This window comes from Melanaphis sacchari, unplaced genomic scaffold (genome assembly GCF_002803265.2).
Source record: "Melanaphis sacchari strain LSU unplaced genomic scaffold, SCAv2.0 Contig2_pilon_pilon, whole genome shotgun sequence".
Lineage (NCBI taxonomy): Eukaryota > Metazoa > Arthropoda > Insecta > Hemiptera > Aphididae > Melanaphis > Melanaphis sacchari.
Window position 1 is genome coordinate 7,674,392 of NW_020271173.1, and position 12,811 is coordinate 7,687,202.

The 12,811-nt window shown below is 22.7% G+C and overlaps 1 protein-coding gene across 1 annotated transcript in view; it reads right to left on the reverse strand.

Moving 5' to 3' along the window:
• The window catches only part of LOC112595919 (semaphorin-1A), a 163,030-nt gene that overhangs the window by 143,068 nt on the left and 7,151 nt on the right, over window positions 1-12,811 (reverse strand). The gene's annotated exons all lie outside the window — the stretch shown is intronic.

Here is a 12,811-nt window from a genome sequence, read left to right on the forward strand (position 1 = left end):
TGACCTATAACTAAGTGTAATTATCGTGTAAGTATTCAACATCAAACATTGAGTTCGTATATTTAAGTAGTCACAAAACGTTCCCTTCTATCATGCAACAATGTTTTGTTATTTATTTTTACAATGTACATTGTACATTTGCTTATTATATGTAAAATACAATTTGTAAATATTTTCTATTTCGAAAAATAAAGAAGATTTCATACAGTTTTACATATTATACTTTTAATCAAGTCGTTGGTGTAAAATAATAATATAATTACGGTTTTAGGTTATTATTTAAACAATGCATAACATATAATTAGAATAAAAATGTATGAACACTGAGTATCGGCATAATTCATTTAAAAAAATTAAAACCAATTGATTTAATCGTGGTAAAAAATTTTTTTAAATAAAATAATTTTGTTTTTGAGTTTATACATCATTTAACAGACGTATTTAAAGTACCAAACTGTGAACAAAAATAAATGTGATTCGTACATTAACAAAAAAATTATTCAACTAATTATGCACAAAAAATCAATATTAATAATAAAGAAATACAAAAATGTCAGCTTTATTCTCTATTCACTTATTTTATATAACAGTAAATAATTTTAAGAATTATATGAATACTTGTATAGTTGTATACAAAGTTAACTTAAACAATAAACAGTTTACACAAAAGTGAGTTTTTATCCAATTCAATCAATTAATATCCTGTCAATTTTACTAAAAATGTCTTGCTTAATTAAACAATGTAATTTCTTACACGTGAAGTACATCTAGTACTTTATTCCTCCTTCCAATACAACGCTACAAAGTTTTGATTAAATTTTAGAAGTTTATTACATGATTATTGACTTATACTTTATAGATATTATTATAAACGACAATATTGAATGAAAACAAAACAAACAATTGAAGAAACATCTTAAAATAAATTGATTAATTGTAATCTGATATAAAAATAAAACTTGTATGAAAGACTTCTATTTCAAAATATTCAATTGTATATCCAATGATTATTGATTTCAAAAAAAGTTTTACAACTGTTTGACCTAAAAAAAACATTTTGACAAACCTTCCAAGTATCAATAACGTTAACTCATAATTTTAGTAAAACACATATTACGAAAAAATAAAAACAAAAAAAATGACAAACATTTTAGTTTTTCTATTATTTTGCATTTTAAATTCCGATTGAAGTGAAGTTTTGATGATTGTCTTTCTTTTTTTTTTAATTTTTATTTTACAAAAAAAAACAAAATATAGAAAACGTAAAAAGCTCCAAGATTTTTAAATATTCCCGCTATAACCTAGAAATTTGATACAAAAGATAAATTGAAAGAAAATACATTTTTACAATTAAGCAATTAAGTATAGGTTTGAAAGAATAATTAAAAATAAATAAACATCAAATTTTTAATAAAAAATAACTTTATTAGGCTTTAACATTTTAATCAATTATTTATAACTAAATAGATGCGATATGATTTTTAAAAATTTTCATAAACGACTAGGTAGATGTCAGGTCTTTATAACATTTTAAAAACTTTTTATTATTCTTATTTTTATTTTAATCACATCTCTACAATTTGTTTAAAAAATTTAACTCGAAGAATATTACAAATTATAACAAAATTTATTACACTAGCTGTAATTTTCAAAAAAAAAATAAATTAATAATGAGAAACAGCTTCACATTTATAATTTAATAAAATGTGATATAATTTGTTTTCAAAATAATTAAATAATTAAATGCAAACAAACATTTTTAGTATTTCATTTTTAAACTTTTCTGTATAGTTTTTAATGCGCTAATACTTTTTACTGGTCATGTTATGCATACATTTACCCAATATTAAATACTCATTTATAAATAAATATTAACAAATTATTTAAAAATTATTTGTTCATTAACAATTTTTTTAATATCTTTAGATATAGCATTTTAAATAATTCAATTTCTATTTAAATACGATACTTGATAATATTTTATCAAATACGGAAGAAAAATGGAAATATTTGAATTATTAAGCAGATTACTCCATAATTAAAAATGCTTTAATGCAAAAATATGTCAACTAATAAACTAAAAAAAATCTAATAATCTTTTATAATACTGCAGGGTCTGGTCGTTTGGGGTAAAACCTCATTTAAAAAACTAGTATAGATGGTAGTCGGCTACAATCTGAAATACGAACACCTTAATTATGTTATATAAAATAATTAGAATGTAATAAAAATACTCATATTTTGTAAAAAAAAATATGAAATATACCTAGTAAAAAACATTTTATATGACTTGCATTAAAAAAACTATCATCTATCACTTATTTAATATATTTATTTCCCTAAAAAATCTATATCTCCCTATGATAAACACAGAACTCAATAAGAAATATTTACTTAACAATTTAAAAACAAGTGAATAAATCGATATTAATTTTATACAAAAAATTCACTATTAATAAGTATTATTCAATAGTATAAATAAACAACTTAACAATTAATAAAAACCAATACAAAATAATTAATACATTAAATAAAGTAATACTATTGGCTTACATTTTTTTTATACATACAGCTATGGATATTAGTAAACAAATAACAATAGATGCATAGATAGATTAGTTACCTAATATAGCTATTTATTTTTTTGCTAAACATTATACATTTTACAAACGAATGCATTTGTAAGTATATTAAAATTGTTAGAAAAATATTAAAATTAAAAAATACATTGTATTTTAGTTAAATAATAATAATAGTGTTATTCTCCATTAATCAAATACAAATATAAAAATCATAATTATAGATATCAATATTAATATATTAAATATCTTTTGAATTTTACTAATTTTTTTTTTACCAAAAATCAAATTTATTTTTTAATATTTATTCTTATACTGCGAGACATACGTATTTTAGTATTTAAATTTATGGTAAATCTTTTTAATATTTTCACCAACTTGTAATGATGCTAATCAGAGGCGGATAGGCTAAATTAATGTTACCGGGAAATGCATTACCGTAAGGGCCCAATAAAAATAAAAGAAATACATTTAGACACACACATATTATAATACATATTTTTTATATTTATAAATGTAATCATTATTCATTAATTAATTTTTCATATGATACTCAAAAGTTTAGATGCTATAATATTTTTAAATATACATTTTCATAATACCTATGATAACACTATAATAATATTATTATTTATTTTATTAGGTATAAATTGTATGAAAAGTTACATATTAGTTCTGTCCTGTGTGCCTGTGTATATTTTTAAGTATTGGCTATCGAGTAGCGACTATATCGAATTCTGTAATTATAATAGTGTAGGAAAAAAAAAATCTTATAGAGAGGAGGGCCTACCGGGATTTTCCCGGTATCCCGGTGGGCCTATCCGCCTCTGATGCTAATAATACTAATTATAAGTAAATATTTGAATAGTTAATAGTACTCGTATGATCTTTGGTTCTTTTTATGAAAACGTATTATCTTCAAATTTATTTTATGAAGTATATAGTATCCTATCCGTATAGATAAATAATATATTCATAAAAAAAACAATTAGTCAATAGAATAAAGAATACAGACCTTGTCACAGAAGCTAATAGATACATTAAAAAAAAAAAAAATCATTATTTAATTGCAACATTATCGAAGTTCTTGTAAGCGTATGGTTTGATGCACAGAAGGACACTTTTTTCAATAATACCTAATGTATTATTTTAAATAACTATAGATTTAACAAATATAATTTCTTTAAGATTACGTATTACTTAATATTCACATGTAATTATCTGTTTTAATAAAACTAATATATACAACAAAATTTAAATATAAGTTAATAAAATGAACCTTTTAATTATTAGAAAAATAATTTTACGCAACAAAATCAAATAAATAATACGAAAAATTAAAAATTAAAATATCAGTTTTTGGTAACATTAAAATTTAAAAAAATATTATTTAAAAAATAACTATCATATAAGTGCTTAACATAGAAGGATAGTCTGCAAAACAGACTATTGAGATAAATTTTGTTCAAAATCTTCTGTATTCTATAAATAAAGCAATAAATCATTATTTTTGTAGTTTGAACTACGTACATAAATATTTGCTTTATTTATTTAAGTTAAAGCTTTTATAATTTAAAAAGGAACTTTGTTCTAAAAAATATTTTATGTTCCATAACAACAACTATATTAACATTATTACATGTTTAAATTGTATTTTTTCAAAGAATACATAATAGATTATTTTCAATTATTTTCTAAATAAAATATGATAATAACGAATTTATTACAAGGTCTTATCGGTGTTAGTATATTTGACTATAAAATATTGTTTATGCTTCCATCTTTCTGACATGTTTTTTTATTACGAATATATAGTATATTATAGTGATAAAGAGAAAGAAAAACCTACAAACCGTTTATTGTCAAAAGTAATGGATAAAAATTACTACTTGCTTTCCACGATTTTTCTCTTCAGTTCCAATCCCTCCTGTCCCTATTTAATAACAAACAACGGGTGTTAAAGTTGTAAGGATGACTGGAGAGTAGTCTTCCATAACTAGAAATCGTTGTTCCCGAATGTTTTTCTTAAAGTTTTATGTGCGCTTTAGACATTTTCAAGTACAAAAAAACACTAACACACAATCATTATATACAGTATGTGGGTGTGCCTTCATCATCATTACGATTGATGTTAAAATCAACATAAAATCCGTTAATACAGTATACAGAATAAAATTAATTACCCAAAAAATCACAAATTCAAAATTGTAATAAACAAAATGTACACAACAAATAATAATTGAATATATTTAAAATTATATCAACGATATTCTAATTAATATTTAAATTATTTTATGTTTTGTGCCTAATTAGGTAATTTACAAACTTAATATGTATTCTCGCGTTGCTATATATTATTATTATTATTTTTTATTTTTTTTGAACTAAACAGATCCAGTCGAATAACCCTTTCGTTTTAAATAAATGTATTCTTTACTATAAATTATAGTTAAGAGTACAACCATATAATTCTGATGAAACAGAATTTAATTACATTTTCAAGCATATTAAATAAAATAATGGTATCTGTAGATATTACAGTCGTTTAAGATTAATCCAAAATTTTTATCAATATTGACCGCATACTTGTTTTTTTATAATATAAAATAAATATTACTAAAATTACTTATATTACTTTACTTTACTTATAGATAGATCAAATAAAAATTATTCGATGACATTTTCAATCATTATAATTCATCATATTTAATATAATATAGTTATATGCGTAGAAAAAATATATAAATAATTTATTTTTTTGGAGATACATATTATAAACTTTTAATTATTACTTAAAAGTATTTAATTAAACTATTAATTTTTACTTCAAACTTTTATGGGCCCCAAATAAATGTTTCTTTAAATTTTTAAGAGAACGAAACACAATAGTACCACACAAACATTAACATAAATAAACAAGTGTATAATATATAACTGGAACAAATTTAATAGTTGCTCCGTAGTGTTTCCACTTCCAATACTTATCTATTTTAGTGAGTTATAGTCATATTAAAATTAAGTAAAACCAATTCCATAATAAACATAATCATATAAATATTTGTACTTTTTATATTAAACCAAAAATTAAGAATTAGTATTTTCAGTACTTACTTTTTTAATTTTTAAAGGTGTTTTATTATTTATTTTGCTTTAAAATTATGAAATTTAACTTTAAAACCATTGAAAAAAAACTGACGTACAATTATAATTATAATTCTACTTATAATTTGATAATACTTAGGTTATTCTAAGTTACTTTTATTATAACCCCAAACTGAATACAATGGAATACGACAGAATAGAGTATTCTTAACCTAGCAACGCATGATGAGTGCCCACATCTGGAACGTGTATAATGTTCTGTCTGCTTTTTTTATTAATATTAAATAACAATATAAATTAATAATGTAAGGGCCACATATTCTAAACTAATAAATGATTCTTATTAAACTATTCCGAACATATTAATGTTATACTATTTTAAATATAATTAATTGTTAATTCATAATTTAAAAAATTAATAGAAATCACTCCTGATAAACAAAACATTGTTTTAGCCAAGAAATTATGAATATTAAATACATACTTCTGTCAGAAATAAATTTATAATTTATGACAAATGTCAAATACAATATATTAATTTATTTTAATAATAATCAGGTCACAACTCACAACTCAAAAAACAATATATTGTTTTTAAAAAATAACTGAATCATCACTCATCAACCAACAACATAAAAATATAAACATAAATCTTTATTTATGATCAATAAATAATGTTTATGTCTATATAAAATAGCAAACTATTAAACATAAAAGCATACTATTTATTTTTCTTCGATAATTTATTATAAATTAAATTATTTTTAAATTATTAAAACATTATAATATTCGTTCAACTTTAAAATTATAGAACATAGCTTTAGGAATAAAACCATTTATCATATATTCATTATATAACTTCAATAACCTTTTAGCCTCTACTACACTACCTACTTCATCAGTTATGAACAACCACATTATCTGCCAATGATGAATGAAGTTCATACGTATATTATATAGTTATAACAAATTACTACTCATACAACTATATCAAAAACAAAATATTTATTAAATATAATTTAAGCAAATCTTAAATGGTTCATAAATTTGCAATTTAATGAATAATAATCAACAATAAATGAAAATGAAAATCAATAGAACAGTTTGAACTGATGATAAAATCAAAATATGATATTACTTTTACTAGTTGTATAAAATTACTCATGTGTTAAGGAAACAAAACTATTGAACCATAAAAATATATGTTTAACATATCAGCCAAACTCTTAAAATAAAACTAAAAGAAATTGATTCATGAATTAACTTGTCTAAATGCATGCTTTGTTTGAATACAAATATAAACGAAAAATATTATTAACCACGTCCTAATGTATACGACGATTTAAACAGTAAAAATGTATAATGTAGTATAATACAAGACATTCATATGTGTGATATTTGTTCGATTGTTTTCTATAAATGGTAAGTTATCAAGAAATCTAATTATAAAAAAATTAGATAAAAATTAAAATATTAGGATACACACACTTACATATTACCTAGGTATACAATTAATTTGTATCTATAACTGTAAGTTTATAGTTATTGAGGACCCATCAATTTTGTTATTTTTATCTTATAAACCTACAATTTGAATGGCTTATATTGAGTATAACATATAATATAGAATTTTCTTTTAAGAGTTGTGTTCAAAATATCATTGCTCAAATTATCTACTTTAACTCAAGCTGAAAATTTAATTTTCCATGTAAAGCCTTAAAAAATGTATTAAAAATATTTAAAAATACAAAAAATACATTGTAAAATTAAATAAAAAAGGGAAAATCTAAAAAAAATAAATAATTTTCTATTAAGAAACCTACATTTTACAAAAATCTAAAAAAAAAATTACTTCAAACTCACAGCCCCATAGTTACAATAAAATAAAATGTGCTTATAAAGCTGTATACCGATAATTGAAACATATCATTTATAGTATAAATTTTATACAGTTTGAAAATATATTAAATATGTATTTTATATATTAAATAAAAAAAATTTTTTTTTTATTTCAATCAATATATGCGTATAAATTGCTAACACAATAATACTGTCTTATTAGGAAAAAATATTAGCGAAAAATACGTTTTTATATTATTGATTTTCTAGGTACAATAGTATTTTCCTAATTCTAACTACTTAGTATGTCGTTCAGTATCAGTTCTATTCGTTATCACATATCCCACTTTATTTTATACCTAACTATTAGTTTGGACTTTAATTTTTTATAATTTTTGAACGCATACTCGTATCAAATTCTAAAACACTAATGATTCCAAGAAATATAGAAATGACGATATATTTTTAATGAGGTGTTCTTGACAATGTCCCAAGAGTCCGTACATTTATTATGAGCAAACTACAAAATATCAAAGACGATATCAATAAAATGTATTACAATTATCTCATAAAGAAAATACAATATTTTTTTTTAAGTATATCAAACAAGTAATAATTATTGTTTTGTTTTTTTGCAGGAGTGGGTGAATTGCAATTTACGTATCCGGCATAAACCGTTGAAATAATTTAAGAATGTTTATCTACTTAAAAAATTAGAAAATAATTAATTACAATAAATATAAAAAATGTATATTATAAAATTTATAAGTGCTTAAAATCAATCAAAATATTTTGAAAAGTGCATAGTATTTATTATAAAATGTTAATATAAATATTCAATGAACGATTTAAGTTTCTACAATTATTATTTTTTTTTTTTTTTTTAATTAAAAAGCAAAACAAAATTTATATTGTCAAAACCTATTTTTGCAGGAAAAATTCTCGTTTTTCTCGATATTTATTTTGTTATTCCCGATAATTCTGAAAAATACTAGGAATTTATTACTTTTTACTGTTTTAAAACTGTTTCAGTTCGTCATCTTCCATTGATCCATAATCTTAAATTTCTATAAATGTTAATAACTATATTTATCTACTACAATAGGTACTTTTATACATACATTTTCGATAATGTTTACAATTAAATATTTTATAAAAAGGAATATTCTTGAAAACTTCGAAATAGACTTTCAGATTCTTAAGTTTAAATAGGTATATAATTTATACAGTTATTTTTGTTACTATTTCTCTCATATTATCTTCTATTTTTAAGTACGAAAATAGGTTATAATTGTTTGTTTTCAAGTCTCTTTGAAAAAGTTTAAGCTTATTTTGAAAACTCAAAATGACTTGTTCCAGGTTAAATATGAGATTAAATATATATATAATATATACGTTGGTATGTATCGTTGTACATCGTGAGTGTTGTATCCACGAATAATATACAAAAGGCTCATTAGATTTAACGCGTTTAATCATCAACAAAATTGTCTTGAATAAAATATAATCTATCATCGAACAATAATGTTATTAACTCATTTTACATGTCTATTGCTACTCTTGTTACAATCATTAAAGGTTATTTGACAAATTGCACATTATACCTAACCAAAAATTCGCCTATCCCAACAATTAATACGAATTAAGTAGCTCAGTTTAAAATGTTAAATAAAATGACCAAAATAATATAAATGTTTATGTGCTTCTTTAATTATTACATACTATATACATATTATAAACAATTAGCTATCTTGGTATTACAATTAATTTTACTTGATAAACCAACACTAAAAATGAAGATAACTGGAAGATATAACCAATATTATTAATGTCACTGCAACTTTACATAAATTAAATTTCATTACACTTATATTAAACGTATATTAATTTAACTTCTTTTTAACTTCTTATACATTTGTACATACTCACTAAAAAAAATAAAAATTCTTAAAAAAAAAAAATGCTATTTGAGTGATCAAGTTAGTAGATAAAAATCGACATTAATGACACATAAAATAAATAAAATAAAATAATCGATTTTAATGTCATTTATGATAATAATGAAAAGTCAATAAATCACAACAAACATTGTTACACAGTCTTATTTATGAAAGATAAATATAACATATTTATATATATTATATAACTACTAAAATAATTTAAAATAATATATCAAAATTTTAATTATAAATACATTATTTAAATTAAAAATAAAAATAGGTATAATAGTCGAATTGTCTTAGAAAAAATATTTTCTGTATTCTTTCAAAACATTTAGTTATTACTTTGTCCAATAACTATATTTAATCTGAAATTTTAAATCTATACGTATTCCAGTATTCATTATTATTTATTAGCTATAATTTATAATTTCAAATACATTGAGAAAGTGTCTTTGATTCTCAAACTTTGGTCAACAACAATTCTGTGCGTAATGCACATATGTACTTTATAGCTTTGGCACAGTTCACATTAATAATGCCATAGTAGTTTGGTTAAACACGTCCAATTAGCCTACGCTCTGAAGACTCGCGCCGGTATTTTCTGTTCACTGATAAAAGCAACTGAAAAGTAGGAAGGCAAGGTTTAGAACTGCAAAACTTTTGTTAGAAAGTGTACACGTCGCAAAGCCGGATGATGGTGTAAAATGTTTTATGAAATATTTCGTCCATTCCGCTTGCATCGACCTACTATCAGCGTTTTGAACGAAAAAGAAAACTTTTTAATTATCCAGTACTAATACTTTTGCTCTTTTAACTTCCGACACAATTATTCATTCAAGTTTGCACACGACATGCAAACACCCAATATTAGTTTCGGACTAGTTCTTATCTGACCATATAATAAAAGCGTAATACATACTTATTACAAATAGTAACAAAAATCTCGTATAAATTTACAAACCTAGGGTGTTGAGTGTTAGTTTCATTTCACTTACAACTACATATAATAATGTAGTACAAATAAATAGAAGGTATATTAACTGCATTCAAAATATATTCTAAGCTGCATATCTATACGAAGTAGTATGTGCTTATAATCATTTAAACCTATATTTGTTGAGATTTAACATTTTTCATATTTCATTGGTCTAGTCGGTTTTATATACACCATAAAAAAATCACAAAAACTACCTTTAAAAATAGCATTTATAAAAAGTATACATTTTTTATTGGCTATACAATATATAATACTTACCTAATACGTAAGAAAAAATATTATAATACAATACTGGTGTATTCGATTTGTATTTACATGCTACACTTATTTGAACAGTAGGTAAAAATATAAATATCTAATTTAAACCGCCTATAAAACCGTTTTCTAATAAATAATTGTGCGACACGATTAAATCGACCAAACTAAAGAGCATTATTATCCATAATCGGGCTTATTATTATGTCCACCCGCCTCGCCGGACCATATGTTAAATAAAACACGTACCTACCTACAATGTTTACACATCGTGACGAAACAATGACCTGTGTTTACCATCGTCCCTTATTATGAAAACGACTCTCCCTTTAGACTGGATAAAATGTCCATAAACACGCCTTTTACATGAGATTTCTCATCCACAAAATTAAACGAATCGATGAATTTATTTATTGCTCAACACCAAAACGATAATTACATTACTATATTATATAATAGATAATTATAATTAAACATGGCTCATACACATATTAGTATATTATAATAATTATTAGTTGGACATTATAGTTGCTTTTCTACAAAAACGTGTAAATATAAATATGCAGATAGTGGACTGATGTGACACGGTAGTTTGCCTCGGTCACTAATGTGTTCTGAGGTTAAGCATTCGGCCGGCATCGCTAGCTCTCAGATGGGTGACCATCCGAGTTCTTAATGACGAATCCATGGCCCACACACATACACATATGTTCCAACTGTACTAACTAAACTTTACCAACAAACCTTGCAAAAAAAAACCTACTATTTCTATCCACAGCTAATGGCTTTAGTTACCGGGCTTAAATAAGATCAATAAAATAAAAAATAAATTAAAAAAATTCAATAACTATACGTAACATCAATCACAAAAATTACACAATGTATAATACTAAATATAGATATAGATATCATATACTACCTTAAAAACTATACTTATCTACTAGATTAATTAACTAATAGTGAAAATAAATTAAATTATAAGCATGATTAAATAAACTTATGACTAGTATAATAACAACAAATGAATATTATTATTCTCACAATGGATAGCAAACAATTTATGGTAAACTGCTTATAGTTAGGTGTATAGGATATATATATACAAATGAACTACACTATATTAAATTTGGAATCAGTTATTAGACATATTTTGAAATAATTTTAAAAAATTAATAAAGGGATTGTTTTATATACATTTCATTAAAAAGTTAATAAATCATCTAATAAAATGTAAATAATCAAAATTATTACATTAAAAAAACAGTGAAGTGCATATTATATTACAATAAATTTTAATGCTACAAAAAATGAACATTAAACAGTATAAACTGAATATCTTCAAATAATGTTGAAAATATAAGTTCGCTATTGAATAGCTTGAAGTTCATACTTTATACAGTGTTATACAAAGTTTTAATTTAATATGGGAATATTTTGATTTTTGAAACTATTTTATCGTGTGGTATTGAAGTATCTATGTAGCTTTAATATAACTCAAATTAACCACTGTGTTGTTTTTTGATCTTATTATAATATATTATGTATAATATACGTTTAATTTTTTAATGTTAAAATGTAATCGTACTATAAATGATACAAAATATTATATGGGTACCCCAAAATAGAATATCCAGTTTTCATTTAATAACCTAACCAAACCGTATGAATTTATAAACTTAATCTTAAGGCAACGTCGACCTCAAATTAGACATATTTATATAGGGGGAGGGAGAAGGGAATAGGCATGGTAATAAAACGTTGTAACTGTTAGTCGACATGCACGGAAACTAGGTATTCTTATTTAAAACAAAGTAAAGTATCTATTTCCTGATTTCTGATACAATTTTACAATAAAATTGTAATACACATTTTATAACTATTATACAAATATTCAAATAAAACATTACAATTTTCTTAATAAAACTGATCAGAAAGGCATAATAAAATATGCTATTTTTTTTTAAACTTGACTTAGGTAGAACGATATAAACGATCACTTTGCAGAAAAACATTTAAATATTAATTTATAGAATTATAAAAATATATTGTAAGGGAATGGGGATGTAAATGAAGTGGAAAAAATTTAAGTTTTTCTA